The sequence below is a fragment of the Triticum aestivum genome, chromosome 6A (assembly GCF_018294505.1).
Source record: "Triticum aestivum cultivar Chinese Spring chromosome 6A, IWGSC CS RefSeq v2.1, whole genome shotgun sequence".
In the NCBI taxonomy this organism is placed as follows: Eukaryota; Viridiplantae; Streptophyta; class Magnoliopsida; order Poales; family Poaceae; genus Triticum; species Triticum aestivum.
In genome coordinates this window covers 332,653,258-332,673,505 of record NC_057809.1, presented here as the reverse complement: position 1 = coordinate 332,673,505, position 20,248 = coordinate 332,653,258, and positions in this window count along the sequence as shown.

Below are 20,248 nucleotides of genomic sequence, written 5' to 3'. Positions count from 1 at the left end.
GCATCACAATTCTCCTCCACTACAAGAAATCTCGTCCCGAGATTTAAGAGGGGAGTAAGGGGGAATGTTCCGGTTACGATATTCCGATGGATCTTCTCGAAGAAGTTAATCCCTTTTGTTGATGTCTTCAATTCTTTATTCCAATGCATCATGATAAACTTGTCATCATTTTTTCGGGAACTCCATCGTACTTACGAAAGGATAAGGGGCATCTCAGCTACGACAGAATGCCTTTGAGGGAAACAATCTGGGGGTTAACCCATGAATGAGCATAAGACTACCTCTCGAGTTGAACATATAAAATACATCAAGAGTATTGTACGAAGGTACAATGAGAGGGTCCAAGCGGATAGATAGTTGCTCAAGGTCTGAACCATAGTGATAAAGGGTTCAGAGCAGCGAGAGTAAGTATTGCGTCTAATACCAGAATGGAGCACTAGGAAGGTGGCTCGCGAATTACCTACGAAACCAAGAGCAAGGGATAACTTTGTTAACAAGGTGTACAGGAGAGTCAGGTTTCGATCCTATGGAACTGTGGGTTATGGGCCCACCATGCAGTTAAAAGTAGGAAGGTCGGTGACATCTTGCACGATCATGTAAGCAAGGCATGTCAGAGGATAGTCTGTCGGTCATGTCGGCAACACATCAGTACCAAGGCCGAGGGACGAAGAGAACCATTTTCCTGCTCGTTGAACGAGGCGGACCAGCAGGCAAGATTCTCGTCCATCGGTGGCTACCGGAATGCCATCAACAAAAGTAACAGGGTCTTTCTAACAGAGTGGTACAACGAGGTGTTTACATAAGCAAGGATATATTACTGCTTATACAATATAGATCATAAGAAGGTTTAAACAAACCAATGGAAAGAAAAGTGATTATCATGTTTTAAATAGAACAATGGAAAGGAAAATGTGTTTAAACACATATTTCAAGGGTATATTCTTCCCAAGGACAAGCATAACATATTATCCATGACAGGATATAATGTAGCAAACTCTTTAGGTAGGGGAGAGAATTTTCATGACATTACCCGTACAACGGTGTTTGGATAATTGAGCAGGAAACATTTAACATTAGGCTTTAAATGTTCTTGTTGAAAATTGGAATACCATAGACATGCTTCGAGATAGCATTGGCATGGTCTTCAATCAAAGGTCAGACTCTGGATACGCGAAGGGATTCATCATTAAGCCAAGGAGAGGATGAGGAGGTGGCTGATGGACTCAGCAATAATTCAACGAGGTATCCAAAAGATGGATTTCCACCGTTATTTGAACAAGGAGATAACACTTGTCGGATCAAATGATATAATGATGTATGCTCAAGGAAAAACATACACAATAAAACACTAGTTGGAAAGGGTTCCCAAAGTATGGCCTTAGGTAGCATGATCAATGTCAGAAAGGTGATCCAACAACCAATAGTATAAGAATGAAATATCGACCATTAACTTGAAAGCAATAGGGTTGCTAGAAGTTTAGAATTTACACATCACAGACCATTTGTCGGTATTCCGGTTAGAAACAACACAGAGACCAAGAAAGAATGGTGATGGTGAGAAGCATCAATATACCAAGAATTCTTAAGAGGTGGAGCAATCCTCACGCCATTCTTGACATAAAAGATGGTAATACTCCAAGGTAAGGAAGAATAATTGCTGGATAGCATGGATCTCTAGGTAGAACACAAAACACGAACAAGTTTGTGTTGAACGGAAGGCAATAAAGGGGTCGATGATAACACCAACCATTGAGGGTAAGGATGTTATTTCTCATCATGAATTCAATTGATATCTTGGAAGACCTCAGAAAGTTGATGATGATCACGACACATTTGTCGAGAGGTTTCAAGAAGATGTAATCGATCGGCGATGACATCAAGTCAACGAAATGATGAAGCGGAAAGTTATTGAAACCATGGGTACGACCCAAACTCAAAATCGATCTTGTTGTTCAAGGCAAAATGATACAACGAGGAAGATCGGCATAAGGTTATCTCATCATCAAAAATTGTGCTCCGGGAAGAAGGACCAGGTAGCACAGTTAAAATTTAGCACAAAATGATATAGTCGATCAGACTAGGAATGACGTGATGGAGTATTAAACTTCTCAACCACAAAGTACTAGGAGTACTGAATCACAGGGGTGATTCGATTCACTAATCGGTATTCTCGGTTGACGACAACCCAGAACCCGTGGAGTGACTATGACGGGGAAAGGTGCTACTTCATCAAGAATGCATAAGATATAGTGCAACCGGTTGATTTCCTCCAGATACCAGGGGGTATACTCGAAGGTAGATCAAAATAAAGGTTGGACTTGGGCATTGGTCCGCAGAAAACAAATGCTTAAACTTGGCCGAGAAATGGGATCAAGGAAGAACAATATGGTCGGAACCATAGCTGCAAGGGATCCAATTTAATGACACCGAAAGAATTACCCAAATTATTAAATATTTTGCGAGAATCTTCCATGATAAGTTCCACATCGGGTCCATGGGCATGAACACAAAGTTCAAGGTCGACTCCCACTTCTGTAATGCATAACCTTTCATTCACTTCTTGTTTACGAAGAAGTTGTAGTGTTGAAATTTTATCTGGCGAAGCACCAGAAGAGTATGACTCGTGAAAACTTTCGGGTTCACACATATTAGAAAAGGCATAGGTTCAACCCATCGGGGCCTCTATGGAACATAAACCACAAACTTCAGGAGTGAATAACTTCCAGCTCGAAGGCAGAGCATGGTTGAGAAAGCAGAGGATACAATTTACCAAAGGCATTATGTATCCGAGGAAAGGCTCACAAGGTTATTAAATATAAAGGACGTTGTCGGATAAAATCCAACAAAGGATCTGGTGGTCCATAGGGGATCTGATGCGAGCATCGGTACTCAACCAGAAGAAGAAAGAATGCAATGAGATCAGATGATAGAAACACCTGGCTTAATTCAAAGCTCAATTGCGAAGGAAGTATGAATTCCAAAACAAGGGATCATAAGCAATGCTCTGATTAGGGATGGATAAGTTGAATAGAATTAGGGGTACATTCGACGACAACTTGATTGGTTGAGGACCAGCTCATGTTAAAAATGATGTCTGAGCTGGAAGGATGAATCCTAGGATACGATTGAGGATTGCGAGCATTCGCAACATATCAAATCAAGTGACTCGAAATGATAGTGACAGAGGATGTCAATGGAGATTACTAGAAGTATGGAATTAACCATAATTGAGGAAGGCAAGGAATTCAAGAGGGCTGCTGAGGTTTTCCAAAAAAATCGAATGGTATTTCGAGGACTTTTGTGAAACACATGAACAACTAGGGATGACCGGATACTCAGCAAGTGCGAGGAATTATCCGTAGGGGTATTTATGTGGCAAGGAACTGCAAGGCAGTAGGCACAAAGTATACTCGGAATAATAGAGACAATTTCGGGGTATCTTGTAATAACAAGATCAACGGGGAATGATTGTACGAATGGCAAGTGTACGTGGTTATACATAGGGGTAGCGATGATAGGGAATTGCAAAAGCAACGGGCACCAAGTCTCGAGGGAACATCGGAGAGTAACTTCGAAATCTTCTGGTGCAGCCGGCGATCATCTGGACGGAAGGGGCTCTCCGAGAGAAAGTGGTGATGAGAACCTAGAGTTATAATTTGTAAGATCATTTAACCTGAATAGAAGAGAGAGCAGAATCCCAGAGTATAGACGAGGAATAAAAGATCCTAATACCACCCAATGGCGACGTGGGCCCATGGGCCGCACAGCCAAGTTAGTAAAACAATTTCCATCGACTAGACTTAAGTTTGGCCAAGGAGTGTGGAAGTGGGATTCCTACAGGCAGTCGGCTCTGATACCAACTTGTGACGCCCCCGATTTGACCGTACACTAATCACACGCAAACGTGTACGATCAAGATCAGGGACCCACGAGAAGATATCACAACACAACTCTACAAATAAAAATAAGTCATACAAGCATCATATTACAAGCCAGGGGCCTCGAGGGCTCGAATACAAGAGCTCGATCATAGACGAGTCAGCGGAAGCAACAATATCTGAGTACAGACATAAGTTAAACAAGTTTGCCTTAAGAAGGCTAGCACAAACTGGGATACAGATCGAAAGAGGCACAGGCCTCCTGCTTGGGATCCTCCTAACTACTCCTGGTCGTTGTCAGCAGGCAACACGTAGTAGTAGGCACCTTCGGTGTAGTAGGAGTCATCGTCGACGGTGGCGTCTGGATCCTGGGCTCCAACATCTGGTTGCGACAACCAGGTAGAAGGGATAGGGGAAAAGAGGGAGAAAGCAACCGTGAGTACTCATCCAAAGTACTCGCAAGCAAGGAGCTACACTACATATGCATGGGTAAATGTGTAAAGGGCCATATCGGTGGACTGAACTACAGAAAGCCAGAATAAGAGGGGGGATAGCTAATCATGTCGAAGACTATGCTTCTGGCCACCTCCATCTTGCAGCGTGTAGAAGAGAGTAGACTGAAGTCCTCCAAGTAGCATCGCATAGCATAACCCTAACCAATGATCCTCCCCTCGTCGCCCTGTGAGAGAGCGATCACCGGTTGTATCTGGCACTTGGAAGGGTGTGTTTTATTAAGTATCCGGTTCTAGTTGTCATAAGGTCAAGGTACAACTCCAAGTCGTCATGTTACCGAAGATCACGGCTATTCGAATAGTTTAACTTCCCTGCAGGGGTGCACCACATAACCCAACACGCTCGATCCCATATGGCCGGACACACTTTTCTGGGTCATGCCTGGCCTCGGAAGATCAACACGTCGCAGCCCTACCTAGGCACAATAGAGAGGTCAGCATGCCGGTCTAAATCCTATGGCGCAGGGGTCTGGGCCCATCGCCCTTTGCACACCTGCACGTTGCGAACGCGGCCGGAAGCAGAACTAGCCCCCTTAATACAAGAGCAGGCTTATGGTCCAATCCGGCGCGCGCCACTCAGTCGCTGACGTCACGAAGGCTTCGGCTAATACCAGGACGTCGAGTGCCCATAACTGTCCCCGCGTAGATGGTTAGTGCGTCTAGGCCAGTAGCCAGACTCAGATCAAATACCAAGATCTCGTTAAACGTGTTATCTTGAAATAACCGCGAATGCCGACCAGGGCCAGGCCCACCTCTCTCCTAGGTGGTCTCAACCTGCCTTGTCGCTTCGCCACAAAGATCCACTCGCGGGTACTCCTATGAGCCGACCCATATTTTAGTCATCACATGTATCATGTATAAAGTATATAGTATATACCCGTGATCACCTCCCGAGTGATCACGGCCCGATAGTATAGCATGGCAGACAGACAAGAATGTAGGGCCACTGATGATAAACTAGCATCCTATACTAACCATTAGGATTGCAGGTAAAGGTAACAACAGTAGTAGCAAGGACAGGCTAAGCATCAGGATAGGATTAACGGAAAGCAGTAACATGCTACACTATTCTAATGCAAGCAGTATAGAGAGTAGAGTAGGCGATATATGGTGATCAAGGGGGGGGGGGCTTGCCTGGTTGCTCAGACAAGAAGGAGGGGTCGTCGGTGACGTAGTCGACCACAGGGGCATCAGCATCGTCACAGGGTCTACCGAAGAGAAGAGGGGGGAGAAACATTAAATACATAGCAAGCAAGTGCATAACAAGACAACAGGCAGAGCTAGACGTGTTTTAACGCGGTATGAGGTGATACCGGTGAAGGGGGGAAACATCCGGGAAAGTATTCCCGGTGTTTCGCGTTTTCGGGCAGAGGAGCCGGAGGGGGAAAGTTGCGAGTTCGCTATGCTAGGGATGCATGGCGGACGAACAGGCTGCGCATCCGGGTTTGTCTCGTCATTCTGAGCAACTTTCATGTACAAAGTTTTTCCATCCGAGCTATGGTTTATTTTATATTGATTTTAAAATATTTAAATCATTTTTAGCATTTAATTAATTATTTTATTAGAACATTATCCAGAATAGTGAAAGGTGATGTCAGCATGACATCACCATGACGTCAGCAGGTCAAACCCAGCTGACCAGAGTCAAACCTGGCCTGTGGGTCCAGTGGGACCCACCTGTCATAGACTCAGGCTACCAAAACAGGTTTGATTAGTCTAGTTAATTTATTAGGTTAATTAAACAAGATTAATTAAGTTAATTAATCCTTTAATTAATTGATTAATTAATAATTTAATTTATTATTTATTTTTAATTCCTTTTTTATTTATTTTCGTTCTGGGGGTAGGGCCCCACTTGTCATTGGCCCTAGGGGGCTATTGGGCGAAACGGGTAGCGGGCGCCCGGGCGTTTGCGCCCGAAGGGCGGACCCGGGGCGCAGCGGGGTGCTAGTGTGTGGGCGAGGCCGCCGGGCGCGACCAGGCGAGGCCAGCACGCGTGCGGGCGTCGGGAACCGGCGGCGAGGGGCGACGTCCAGGCGAAGGCCTCGCCGCAGAGGGCGGAGGGTGGCGGCTAGCGGTGGGCGCAGCGGCGATGGGCAGCGAGCGGCGAAGGCGCGGTGAGGAAGTGGATGACCATGGGCAGCAGCAGTAACACAGCAGGGGAGCAGCCGAAGCGGATGCGAACGACGACGGGCGCAGTGCAGGCACAGTCATGTACGGGCGGCAGTGCGCAGGCTCGTCGAGGGAGGGTGCGGACGGGCGCTGGGCACGGCGGTTGCGGGCTGCGGCGAGCGGGGCGAACAGGAGGCGCAGGCGGAGCATGAGCAAGGGGACGGGGATGGATGGATGGATGGGGTGCTCACGGGGGGGCTGTAGGGCATGGGGCAGCGGTGCTCGAGGTGGGCGATGAGGACGCGATCGACGACGAAGAGGAAGGCGAGGCGGCTCCGGCGAGCGGCTTGAGGAGGAGACAAGGAGGCGAGATCCGGTGTCGGGGAGGCGGAACGAGGCGGCGACGGTGAGCGTCGGTGACGGGGTTGGCGCTGGCAGTGACGCACGGCAATAGAGGTGAAGGGATCGGGGTTCACTGCCCCGATCCAGAACATGGAGGGGAGTGGGGAACGAGGAGGGGAGTGGGCGTCGTGGGGTGGCGGCGGGTGAGGGAGACGAGGGGAGAGGTGGGGATTGTGCGGGGGAGTGGGGTGGCCGGGCTAGGGTTCGGTCGCCCCAGGGGGTGTTGTAGGTGCCAGCTGGGCCGGCCTGGTTGGCCCGATGGCCAACTGGGTCGAGGCCTAGTGGGGGGTCCTTTTTTTGTATATTCTTTTCTGTTTTTATTTTATTTTACTTTTCTGTTTTCTATTATAGTTTTTAATAGTTTTCAGTTTTGTAAATTTATAAGACCAGTACCTAAATGGAGGTTGTAAATTAGCCCACTTCCATAATATATTTTGGTGTTTTTAAAATATTTAGTTCGCATTTTTATAAATTTCAAAAGGGCATTTATAATAGGTTTAGCTGCTGTTTTAATTATTTTAGTGCATTGGAATAATTTATAGAAGTTTGGTTTCTTCACCATAATTACCTACACATTATTTGGCACAACCCAAACATTTTAGTTTCAATATTTGAAAAGTTTTATTGTTTGCTTGATTTTGAATTTGAATCGGTTTCAAACCATTGCGAGATCGACAATAGTAACCGTGATGACGTGGCATCATTAGCAGGGAATTACTGTAGCTTAATTATCCGGACGTCACAAAAACTAACAAATAAAGACTCAAATAATACAAGACGCTCCAAGCAAAACACATATCATGTGGTAAATAAAAATATAGCTCCAAGTAAAGTTACCGATAGAAGTAGACGAAAGAGGGGATGCCTTCCGGGGCATCCCCAAGCTTTGGATTTTAGGTGTCCTTAGGTTATCTTGGGGGTGCCATGGGAATCCCCAAGCTTATGCTCTTGCCACTCCTTGTTCCATAATCCATCAAATCTTTACCCAAAACTTGAAAACTTCACAACATAAAACTTAAGGTAGAAAATCTCGTGAGCTCCTTTTGCGAAAGAAAACAAAACACCACTTCAAGTTACTTTAATGAACTCATTATTTATTTATATTGGTGTTAAAACTACTGTATTCCAACTTCTCTATGGTTTATAAACTATTTTACTAGCCATAGATTCATCAAAATAAGTAAAGAACACACGAAAAACAGAATCTGTCAAAAACAGAACAGTCTGTAGTAATTTGTAGCAAACGCAAGATCTGGAACCCCAAAAATTCTAAAATAAATTGCTGGACATTAGTAATTTACCTATTAATCATCTTCAAAAATAATTAACTAAATATCACTTTCCAAATAAAAATGGCAGTAGTCCTCGTGAGCGCTAAAGTTTCTGTTTTTTACAGCAAGATTAACAAGACTTTCCCCAAGTCTTCCCAACGGTTCTACTTGGCACAAACACTAATTAAACACAAAAAACACAACCAAAACAGAGGCTATATAAATTATTTATTACTAAACAGTATCAAAAAGCAAGGAATAAAAATAAAATTGGGTTGCCTCCCAACAAGCGCTATTGTTTAACGCCCCTAGCTAGGCATAAAAAGCAAGGATAGATCTTGGTGTTGCCATCTTTGGTAGGCAATCCATAAGTGGATCTCATAATAGATTCATAAGGTAATTTAATTTTCTTTCTAGGAAAGTGTTCCATGCCTTTCCTTAATGAAAATTGAAATCTAATATTCCCTTCCTTCATATCAATAATTGCACCAATCGTTCAAAGGAAATGTCTACCAAGAATAATAGGACATGAAGGATTGCAATCTATGTCAAGAACAATAAAATCTACGGGCACATAATTCCTATTTGCAACAATAAGAATATCATTAATTCTTCCCATAGGTTTCTTAATAGTGGAATCCGCAAGGTGCAAGTTTAAAGAGCAATCATCAAAATCACGGAAACCTAACAAATCACATAAAGCCTTTGGAATCGTGGAAACACTAACACCCAAATCACACAAAGCATAGCATTCAAGATCTTTAATTTTAATTTTAATAGTAGGTTCCCACTCATCATAAAGTTTTCTAGGGATAGAAACTACCAACTCAAGTTTTTCTTCATAAGATTGCATCAAAGCATCAATGATATGTTTAGTAAAAGCTTTATTTTGACTATCATGAGGAGAATTTAGCACGGATTGCAACAAGGAAATACAATCTATCAAAGATCAATTGTCATAATTAAATTCCTTGAAATCCAAAATAGTGGGTTCATCAATATTTAAAGTTTTGACTTCTTCAATCCCACTTTTAACAATTTAAGCATCAAGATCTAAAGACTCCGAATTTTTGGAACGCCTAGGTAAAGGTGAATCATATTCAGTCCCATTATTATCAAGATTCATATTTCAAAACAAAGATTTAATAGGGGACACATCAATAACTTTTAGATCTTCATCTTTATTATCATGGAAACCAGAAGAACACGCTTTTATAAAGCAATCTTTCTTAGCACGCATCCTAGCGGTTCTTTCTTTGCACTCATCAAAGGAAATTCTCATGGCTTTGAGAGACTCATTGATATCATGCTTAGGTGTAATAGATCTAAGTTTCAAATAATCAACATCAAGAGAAATTCTATCAGCGTTCCTAGCCAACTCATCAATCTTAAGCATTTTTTCTTCAATCAAAGCATTGAAATTCTTTTGTGAAGTAATAAATTCTTTAATATTAGATTCAAAATCAGAGGGTATCTTATTATAATTTCCATAATAATTGTTGTAGGAATTACCATAATTATTATAGGAATTACTAGGATACGGCCTAGGGTTAAAGTTTCCTCTATATGTGTTGTTACCAAAATTGTTCCTACCAACAAAATTCACATCCATAGATTCGTTATTATTCTCAATCAAAGTAGAAAAATGCATATCATTAGGATCAGAAGAAACACTTTTATTAGCAAATAATTTCATAAGTTCATCCATCTTTCCACTCAAAACATTAATTTCTTCTATCGCATGCATTTTCTTATTAGTAGATCTTTCAGTGTGCCATTGAGAATAATTAACCATAATATTATCTAGGAGTTTAGTAGCTTCTCCTAAAGTGATTTCCATAAAAGTGCCTCCCGCGGCCGAATCTAAAAGATTTCTAGAAGCAAAATTCAATCCGGCATAAAAATTTTGTATAATCATCCACAAATTCAAACCATGCGTAGGGCAATTACGTATCATTAATTTCATCCTCTCCCAAGCTTGTGCAATAGGTTCATGATCAAGTTGCTTAAAATTCATAATATCGTTTCTAAGAGAGATGATCTTAGCAGGAGGAAAATACTTAGAGATAAAAGCATCCTTGCACTTATTCCACGAATCAATACTATTTTTAGGCAAAGACGAAAACCAAGCTTTAGCACAATCTCTAAGCGAAAAAGGAAATAGCTTCAATTTAACAATACCATCATCCACGTCTTTGTTCTTTTGCATATCACACAAATCAACGAAGCTATTTAGATGGGTAGCGGCATCTTCACCAGGAAGGCCGAAAAACGGATCTTTCATGACAAGATTCAGCAAGGCAACATTAATTTCACAAGATTCAGCATCGGTAAGAGGAGCAATCGGAGTGCTAATAAAATCATTGTTGTTGGTATTGGTAAAGTCACACAATTTAGTGTTGTTGGTATTGAGCCATCGTGACAAGATTCAGCAAGGCAACATTTATTGTTGTTGGTATTGAGCCATCGTGACAAGCAAGCAATCCAGTGCACAAGCAAACGAGGAACGGGAAAAAGAGGTAAATAGAGAAAGAGAGGGAGGATATAGAGAGAGAGGGCGAATAAAATGGCAAGGGTGAAGTGGGGGAGAGGAAAATGAGAGGCAAATGGCAAATAATGTAATGCGGGAGATAAGGGTTGTGATGGGTACTTGGTATGTTGACTTTTGCGTAGACTTCCCTGGCAACGGCGCCAGAAATCCTTCTTGCTACCTCTTGAGCACTTGCGTTGGTTTTCCCTTGAAGAGGAAAGGGTGATGCAGCAGAGTAGCGTAAGTATTTCCCTCAGTTTTTGAGAACCAAGGTATCAATCCAGTAGGAGGCCACGCACGAGTCCCTCGTACCTACACAAACAAATAAATCCTCGCAACCAACGCGATAAGGGGTTGTCAACCCCTACAGGTCACTTACGAGAGTGAGATCTGATAGATATGATAAGATAATATTTTTGGTATTTTTATGATAAAGATGCAAAGTAAAATAAAAGGCAATAAAAACAACTAAGTATTGGAAGATTAATATGATGGAAGATAGACCCGGGGGCCATAGGTTTCACTAGTGGCTTCTCTCGAGAGCATAAGTATTCACAGCGGGTAAACAAATTACTGTTGAGCAATTGACAGAATTGAGCATAGTTATGAGAATATCTAGGTATGATCATGTATATAGGCATCACGTCTGAAACAAGTAGACCGACTCCTGCCTGCATCTACTACTATTACTCCACACATCGACCGCTATCCAGCATGCATCTAGAGTATTAAGTTCAAGAGAAGAGAGTAACGCTTTAAGCAAGATGACATGATGTAGAGGGATAAACTCATGCAATATGAAATAAACCCAAACTTGTTATCCTCGATGGCAACAATACAATACATGCCTTGCTGCCCCTACTGTCACTGGGAAAGGACACCGCAAGATTGAACCCAAAGCTAAGCACTTCTCCCATTGCAAGAAAGATCAATCTAGTAGGCCAAACCAAACTGATAATTCGAAGAGACTTGCAAAGATAACCAATCATACATAAAAGAATTCAGAGAAGATTCAAATATTGTTCATAAATAAACTTGATCATAAACCCACAATTCATCGGTCTCAAAAACACACCGCAAAAGTAGATTACACCGAATAGATCTCCACAAGAGAGGGGGGGACTTTGTATTGAGATCAAAAAAGAGAGAAGAAGCCATCTAGCTAATAACTATGGACCCGTAGGTCTGAGGTAAACTACTCACACTTCATCGGAAGGGCTATGGTGTTGATGTAGAAGCCCTCTGTGATCGATGCCCCCTCTGGTGGAGCTCCGGAACAGGCCCCGAGATGGGATCTCGTGGATACATAAAGTTATGACGGTGGAATTAGGGTTTTGGCTCTGTATCTGGTAGTTTGGGGGTACGTAGGTATATATAGGAGGAAGGAGTATGTCGGTGGAGCAACAGGGGGCCCATGCGGTTGGAGGGCGCGCCCAGGGGGTAGGCGCGCCCCCTACCTTGTGGCCTCCTGGTTGATGTGTTGACGTAGGGTCCAAGTCATCTGGATCATGTTCGTTCCGAAAATCACGTTCCTGAAGGTTTCATTCCGTTTGGACTCTGTTTGATATTCTTTTTCTGCGAAACCCTAAAATAGGCAAAAAAATAGCAATTCTGGGTTGGGCCTCCAGTTAATAGGTTAGTCCCAAAAATAATATAAAAGTATATAATAAAGCCCAATAATGTACAAACAAGAATATAATATAGCATGGAACAATCTAAAAATATAGATACGTTGGAGACGTATTAGCCTCTGACAAATTTATTACAAAAAGATATACCGTTCGTCTTTGATAATGATTGTGTAGAAGCATTTGAAATACTTAAGAAAGCATTGATCTCTGCACCTATTGTTCAGCCACCTGATTGGAATTTACCTTTTGAAATTATGTGTGATGCTAGTGATTATGCTGTAGGTGCTGTTCTAGGGCAAAGAGTTGATAAGAAATTAAATGTTATTCAATATGCTAGTAAAACTCTATACAATGCCCAGAGAAATTATGCTACAACTGAAAAAGAATTCTTAGCAGTTGTATTTTCTTGTGATAAGTTCAGACCTTATATTGTTGATTCTAAAGTAACTATTCACACGGATGATGCTGCTATTAAATATCTTAAGGAAAATAAAGATGCTAAACCTAGACTTATTAGATGGGTTCTCCTCCTACAAGAATTTGATATGCATATTATTGATAGAAAGGGAGCTGAGAACCACGTTGCAGATAACTTGTCTAGGTTGGAAAATGTTCTTGATGACCCACTACCTATTGATGATAGCTTTCCTGATGAACAATTAAATGTCATAAATGCTTCTCGAACCGCTCCATGGTATGTTGATTATGTTAATTACATTGTTGCTAAGTTTATACCACCAAGTTTCACATACCAGCAAAAGAAAAAGTTCTTCTATGATTTGAGACACTACTTTTGGGATGACACACATCTTTATAAAGAAGGAGTGGATGGTATTATTAAATGTTGTGTACCTAAGAATGAACAGGAACAGATCCTACGCAAGTGTCACTCCGAGGCTTATGGAGGACACCATGCTGGAGATACAACTGCACATAAGGTATTGAATCCGGTTTTTATTGGCCTACTCTCTTCAAGGATGCCCATAAGTTTGTCTTATCTTGTGATGAATGTCAAAGAATTGGTAATATTAGTAGAAGTCAAGAAATGCCTATGAATTATTCGCTTGTTATTGAACCATTTGATGTTTGGGGATGAGATTATATGGGGCCTTTTCCTTCCTCTAATGGATATACACATATTTCAGTTGATGTTGATTACGTTACTAAGTGGGTAGAAGTTATTCCAACTAGTAGTGCTGATCATAACACCTCTATTAAGATGCTTAAAGAAGTTATTTTTCCGAGGTTTGTAGTCCCTAGATATTTAATGACTGATGGTGGTTCACATTTTATTCATGGTGCTTTCCGTAAAATGCTTGCTAAGTATGATGTTAATCATAGAATTGCATCTCCTTATCACCCACAGTCTATTGGTCAAGTAGAATTGAGTAATAGAGAACTCAAATTAATTTTGCAAAAGACTGTTAATAGATCTAGAAAGAATTGGTCCAAGAATCTTGATGATGCATTATGGGCCTATAGAACTGCATATAAAAATCCTATGGGTATGTCTCCGTATAAAATGGTTTATGGAAAAGCATGTCACTTACCTCTCGAACTAGAACATAAGGCTTATTGGGCTATTAACGAGCTAAATTATGATTTCAAACTTGCCTGTGAGAAAAGGTCATTTGACATTAGCTCACTTGATGAATGGAGAACCCAAGCCTGTGAGAATGCCAAATTGTTTAAAGAAAGGGTTAAAAGATGGCATGACAAAAGGATACAAAGCGTGAGTTTAATGTAGGTGATTATGTATTGCTATACAACTCTCGTTTAAGATTTTTTGCAGGAAAGCTTCTCTCTAAATGGGAAGGTCCTTACGTTATCGAGGAGGTCTATCGCTCTGGTGCCATAAAAATCAACAACTTCGAAGGCACAAATCCGAAGGTGGTGAACGGTCAAAGAATCAAACATTATATCTCAGGTAATCCTATAAATGTTGAAACCAATGTTATTGAAACCGTAACCCCGGAGGAATACATAAGGGACACTTTTCGGAATGTTTCAAATTCCGAAAAGGAATAGGTATGTGGTACGGTAAGTAAACCGACTCCAAAACAGTTCTAATGGCAATTTTTCTCCTTTTTGGAATATTTAGAAAAATAGAAAAATAAGAAGCAGTCCGGGAAGGACACGAGGGTGGAGAGCGCGCCCTACCCCCCTGGGCGCGCCCCCTGCCTCGTGGGCACCTCGTGCACTCTCCAGACTCCGTTTTCTTGCACGATACTTCTTTTGGTCGGTAAAAATTCATTATATAATCTCCCGAAGGTTTTGACTCCCGTATCACGCAAAAATCTCATGTTATTGTTTCGAGTTGTTTTCTACCAGGGTTGTCAAAGCCAAGCATCATGTCGTCTCCCTACTCCTCCAACAATGAGTGCAACGATGCTTGGCTAATGAAGATAGAGCTGAAGAGAGAAGAACCCATGGAGTTCAACAAGGATAAAGGGATCAAGAAGACCACGGAGGACCAAGTTCCGGCAACAGAAGACATCCTTCAACTTGATCACAATCTTCTTACCCAAACTGAGATCGAAGCTTTCAAGATGATTGAGTTAGCTCATGTACAAAATAAGTATCTCACACGTGAAAATATTTTGTTGAAGGAGCATATCATCGCACTCAAAGGCATTATCCGCAAGTTAGAAGACCTCCTACGCTCGATGTGCGACTATCCATCATCACCACCATCTTCTTCACCAACAAAAGAGATATAATCACATGGGTATGGGCACTCCCCTTGGCAACTGCCAAGCTTGGGGGAGTGCCCCGGTATCGTATCACCATCACTTTTATCTTTACCGTTTTTCTTAGTTCGATCCTTTTGATAATATTTTGATCTAGTAGAATAAAGTGTTAGTATGATCTAGTTGTGAGTTTTGCTTTATGATCTTCCTATGTAATCGAGTCTATGAGCTATATAATAAAGATTAGTGTTGAGTCAAGGGCTTGATTATTTTGCCATAATCTTGAGTGAATAAAATAAAAGAGAAAAAATAAAAAGAAACAAAGAGATCATATGGATCTTATGGAGAGTAATGAGCTCACATAGAAAGAGTATGATGATTAAAAGTTGTTGAGAGTTGACAAACATAGTTTTGGTCAGAGTTGCAATTAATAAGAAGTAATAAATAAAGAGAGGTCTTCACATATAAATACACTATCTTTGCCATCTTTTATGATTGTGAGCACTCATTAAAATATGACATGCTAAAGAGTTGATGTGGACAAGGAAGACAACGTAATGGGTTATGTTTTCTTACATCTGAGATAAATTATATTGTCATGGATCATCCAACATGATTGAGCTTGACTTTCCCCCTCATGCTAGCCAAATTCCTTGCACCAAGTAGAGATACTACTTGTGCTTCCAAACACCCTTAAACCAGTTTTGCCATGAGAGTCCACCATACCTACCTATGGATTGAGTAAGATCCCTCAAGTAAGTTGTCATCGGTGCAAGCAATAAAAAATTATCTCTAAATATGTATGACTTATTAGTGTGGGAGAAAATAAGCTTTATACGATCGTGTGATACAGAAGAAATAAAAGCAATGGACTGCATAATAAAGGTCCATATCACAAGTGGCAATATAAAGTGACATTCTTTCGCATTAAGATTTTGTGCATCCAACCATAAAAGCGCATGACAACCTCTGCTTCCCTCTGCGAAGGGCCTATATTTTACTTTTATGTCCACCTTGCATAAGAGTCATGGTGATCTTCACCCTTCCTATTTACTCCCTGTCCCATAATATAAGACGTTTTTCACGCTAATGTAGTGTGAAAAAATGTCTTGCATTATGGGACGGAGGGAGTACATTTTATCTTTTGGAAAGCACAACATGTTGGAAAGATCCTGGTATATATGGCTAATTGGATGTGAGTTTTCATGAACTATTATTGTTGACATTACCCTTGAGGTAAAACGTTGGGAGGCAAAACTATAAGCCCCTATCTTTCTCTGTGTCCGATTAAAACTCCATACCCATAAGTATTATGTGAGTGTTAGCAATTGTGAAAGACTATATGATAGTTGAGTATGTGGACTTGCTGAAAAGCTCTTATATTAACTCTTTCCTATGTTATGATAAATTGCAATTGCTCCAATGACTGAGATTATAGTTTGTTAGTTTTCAATGAAGTTTATGATTCATACTTGAAATTGTGATTGAATTGTTACTCTAGCATAAGAGATCATATGACAAGAATTATATAAGTTGTTGTTCTAAGAATGATCATGATGCCCTCATGTCCGTATTTTATTTTTATCAACACCTCTATCTCTAAACATGTGGAAATATTTTTTGATTTCAGCTTTCGCTTGAGGACAAGCGAGGTCTAAGCTTGGGGGAGTTGATACGTCCATTTTGCATCATGCTTTTATATCGATATTTATTGCATTATGGGCTGGTATTACACATTATGTCACAATACTTATGCCTATTCTCTCTTATTTTACAAGGTTTACATAAAGAGGGAGAATGCCGGCAGCTGGGATTCTGGGCTGGAAAAGGAGCAAATATTAGAGACCTATTCTGCACAGCTCCAAAAGTCTTGAAACTTCACGGAAGTCATTTTCAGAATATAAAAAAATACTGAGCGCAGGAAGTTCCAGAGGGGGGCCACACCCTGGCCACAAGGGTGGGGGCGCGCCCCCCTGCCTCGTGGTCCCCCTGGTGGCCCTCCGATGCCCATCTTCTGCTATATGGAGCCTTTCATTTAGTAAAAAATCATAAGCAAGCTTTCGGGACGAGACTCTGCCACCACGAGGTGGAACCTTGGCGGAACCGATCTAGGGCTCTGGCTGACCTATTCTGCCGGGGAAACTTCCCTCCGGGAGGGGGAAATCATCGCCATCATCATCACCAACAATCCTCTCATCGGGAGGGGGTCAATCTCCATCAACATCTTCACCAGCACCATCTCCTCTCAAACCCTAGTTCATCTCTTGTATCCAATTCTTGTCTCTAAGTCTGGGATTGGTACCTGTGGGTTGCTAGTAGTGTTAATTACTCCTTGTAGTTGATGCTAGTTGGTTTATTTGGTGGAAGACCATATGTTCAGATCCTATATGCATATTAATACCCCTCTGGTTATGAACATGAATATTCTTTGTGAGTAGTTATGTTTGTTCCTGAGGACATGGGAGAAGTCTTGCTAGTAGTAGTCATGTGAATTTGGTATTCATTCGATATTTTGATGAGATGTATGTTGTCTCTCCTCTAGTGGTGTTATGTGAACGTCGACTAGATGACACTTCACCATTATTTGGGCCTAGAGGAAGGCATTGGGAAGTAATAAGTAGATGATGGGTTGCTAGAGTGACAGAAGCTTAAACCCTAGTTTATGTGTTGCTTCGTAAGGGGCTGATTTGGATCCATATGTTTCATGCTATGGTTAGGTTTACCTTAATACTTTTGTTGTAGTTGCGGATGCTTGCAATAGAGGTTAATCATAAGTGGGATGCTTGTCCAAGTAAGGACAGTACCCAAGCACCGGTCCACCCACATACCAAATTATCAAAGTACCGAACGTGAATCATATGATCATGATGAAACCTAGCTTGACGATAATTCCCATGTGTCCTCGGGAGCGCTTTTCTCTATATAAGAATTTGCCCAGGCTTGTCCTTTGCTACAAAAAGGATTGGGCCACCTTGCTTCACTTTATTTACTTTTGTTACTTGTTGCTCATTAGAAATTATCTTATCACAAAACTATCTATTACCTATAATTTCAGTGCTTGCAGAGAATACCTTGCTGAAAACCGCTTATCATTTCCTTTTGCTCCTCGTTGGGTTCGACACTCTTACTTATCAAAAGGACTACGATAGATCCCCTATACTTGTGGGTCATCATTCTCCTGTTAAATAAAATGCTTGCAGATTCCAGCTTAGTCCATGGAACTCTTGCACTATTATTATTTTCATATCATTTGGTCGTGCAAGTGAAAGGCAATAATGATGACATTCGATGAACTAGCCGTGGCAGAGAGAAACTAGTATGAACTCGACTATTTTGTCTGTGTAAATATGTTTAGCCCAGCGTCCATGATTCAGCCCGTTATGATTAAACATGTTTGCAATGACAATTAGAGATTATAGTTTCTCATGCCATGCATAAGTAGCTGGGAGTTAATAATGATTTATCTTGGATATCAACATAGCGTTAAAATGATTGTGATGTAGTATGATGATATGGTATCCTCCTCAGAATGTTCAAGTGTCTTGACTTGGTACATGTTCATGCATGTAGTTCAATCAAAACCAACATAGCCTCTATAGTGTTTATGTTCATGGTGTTCATATCCTACTCATGCTAGTGTCCAATGTTACTTATGCATAATGCATGGTTATGATCGTTGTTTCTCTCTAGCTGGCCACTTCTCAATCTAAATTGCTAGCCTTTGCCTGTACTGAGTGGGGCTTCTACTTGTACATCAAAAACCTTGAACCTAAAGTTATTCCAGATGAGTCCACCATACCTACCTATATACGGTATTACCCTACCGTCCTAAGTAAATTTGCATGTGCCACCTCTAAAAAACTTCCAAAAAAATATCCCTTTTGTGTACCTGGATCGTTCATGGAACGACAGGAGGTGGTCGATATCTTCCGTGCTAAGCGGGTTATTCTCAGGTCGAGTGTTTATTCACTCGCCATCGCACGAGAAAATGGGCGGTAATAGGGATGCCTAGTCCCAAACTACAAAATACAAAAGGAGTTCATCTCTTGAATAATCAAACAAAAACTCCCAATGGAGTCAAACCTTTACTTTTACTGCTTGGGAACCGCCACTAGCGTGCTTAGCATGGAAGATGTTGATAACTGATGGTCATGAAGTGAATAAAAAAGGTGCATGTCTCAAAATATCATTTATCTCTATTTTAAAAACTAAGCTCTGGCACCTCTGCAAATCACTGCTTCCCTCTGCGAAGGGACTTTCTGTTTACTTTTATGTTGTGTCACCACCTTCTAAAAACAAGCGCCAGAAACTATGTAGAGCACAGTTGTCATGATTTATGCATTGTGTGTAGCTAATGTTGGGTGCATCATGACTGGATCTTTTCTACCATGAATTACAATATTTAGTCGCTACTTGACCTTTGGAGGTGCTCTGCATTTATGCTTTGCAGTCTCAGAAAGGGCTAGCGAGATACCACTATTGTCATATTATATCATGGTTGTTTTGACAACGTGTTGCTGTTTGAGATATCTTATTATTGCTCGCTAGCTGATTATGTCATTGATATGAATCACTATAATCTTTAAGAGTTATTGTCGACATGGTTAGTTATAATGCTGGCTGAAAACTTGGGTGCGGTTTCAGCTTATTTATGCAAACAAGAGCAAAAGAGTTCGTAAAAGTTTTTCTTTCTCACTTTCATTTTATCAACTGAATTGCTTGATGACAAGCAAAGGCTTAAGCTTGGGGGAGTTGATACGTCTCCAACGTATCTACTTTTTCTCACGCTTTTCCTCTTGTTTTGGACTCTAATTTGCATGATTTGAATGAAACTAACCCCGGACTGATGTTGTTTTCAGCAGAACTACCATGGTGTTGTTTTTGTGCAGAAATAAAAGTTCTCGGAATGGAACGAAAATTTGCGAGGATTTTTTATACCAATAATAAGAATTTCTGGAGCCAAGACCCACCAGAGAGGGGGGCCTGGGTGGGCACAACCCACCAGGGCGCGCCCCCCTCTCCTAGCGTGCCCAGGTGGGTTGTACCCACCTGGTGGCCCCGCTGACGACCCCCTGATACTATAAATTCACATTATTCCAGAAAAAATCAGGGAGAAAGAATTATTGGGATCCATGAGATGGAGCCACCGCCCGGCCCTGTTCTTCCTCGGGAGGGCAGATCTGGAGTCCGTTTGGGGCTCCGGAGAGGGGGGGTCTTCGTTC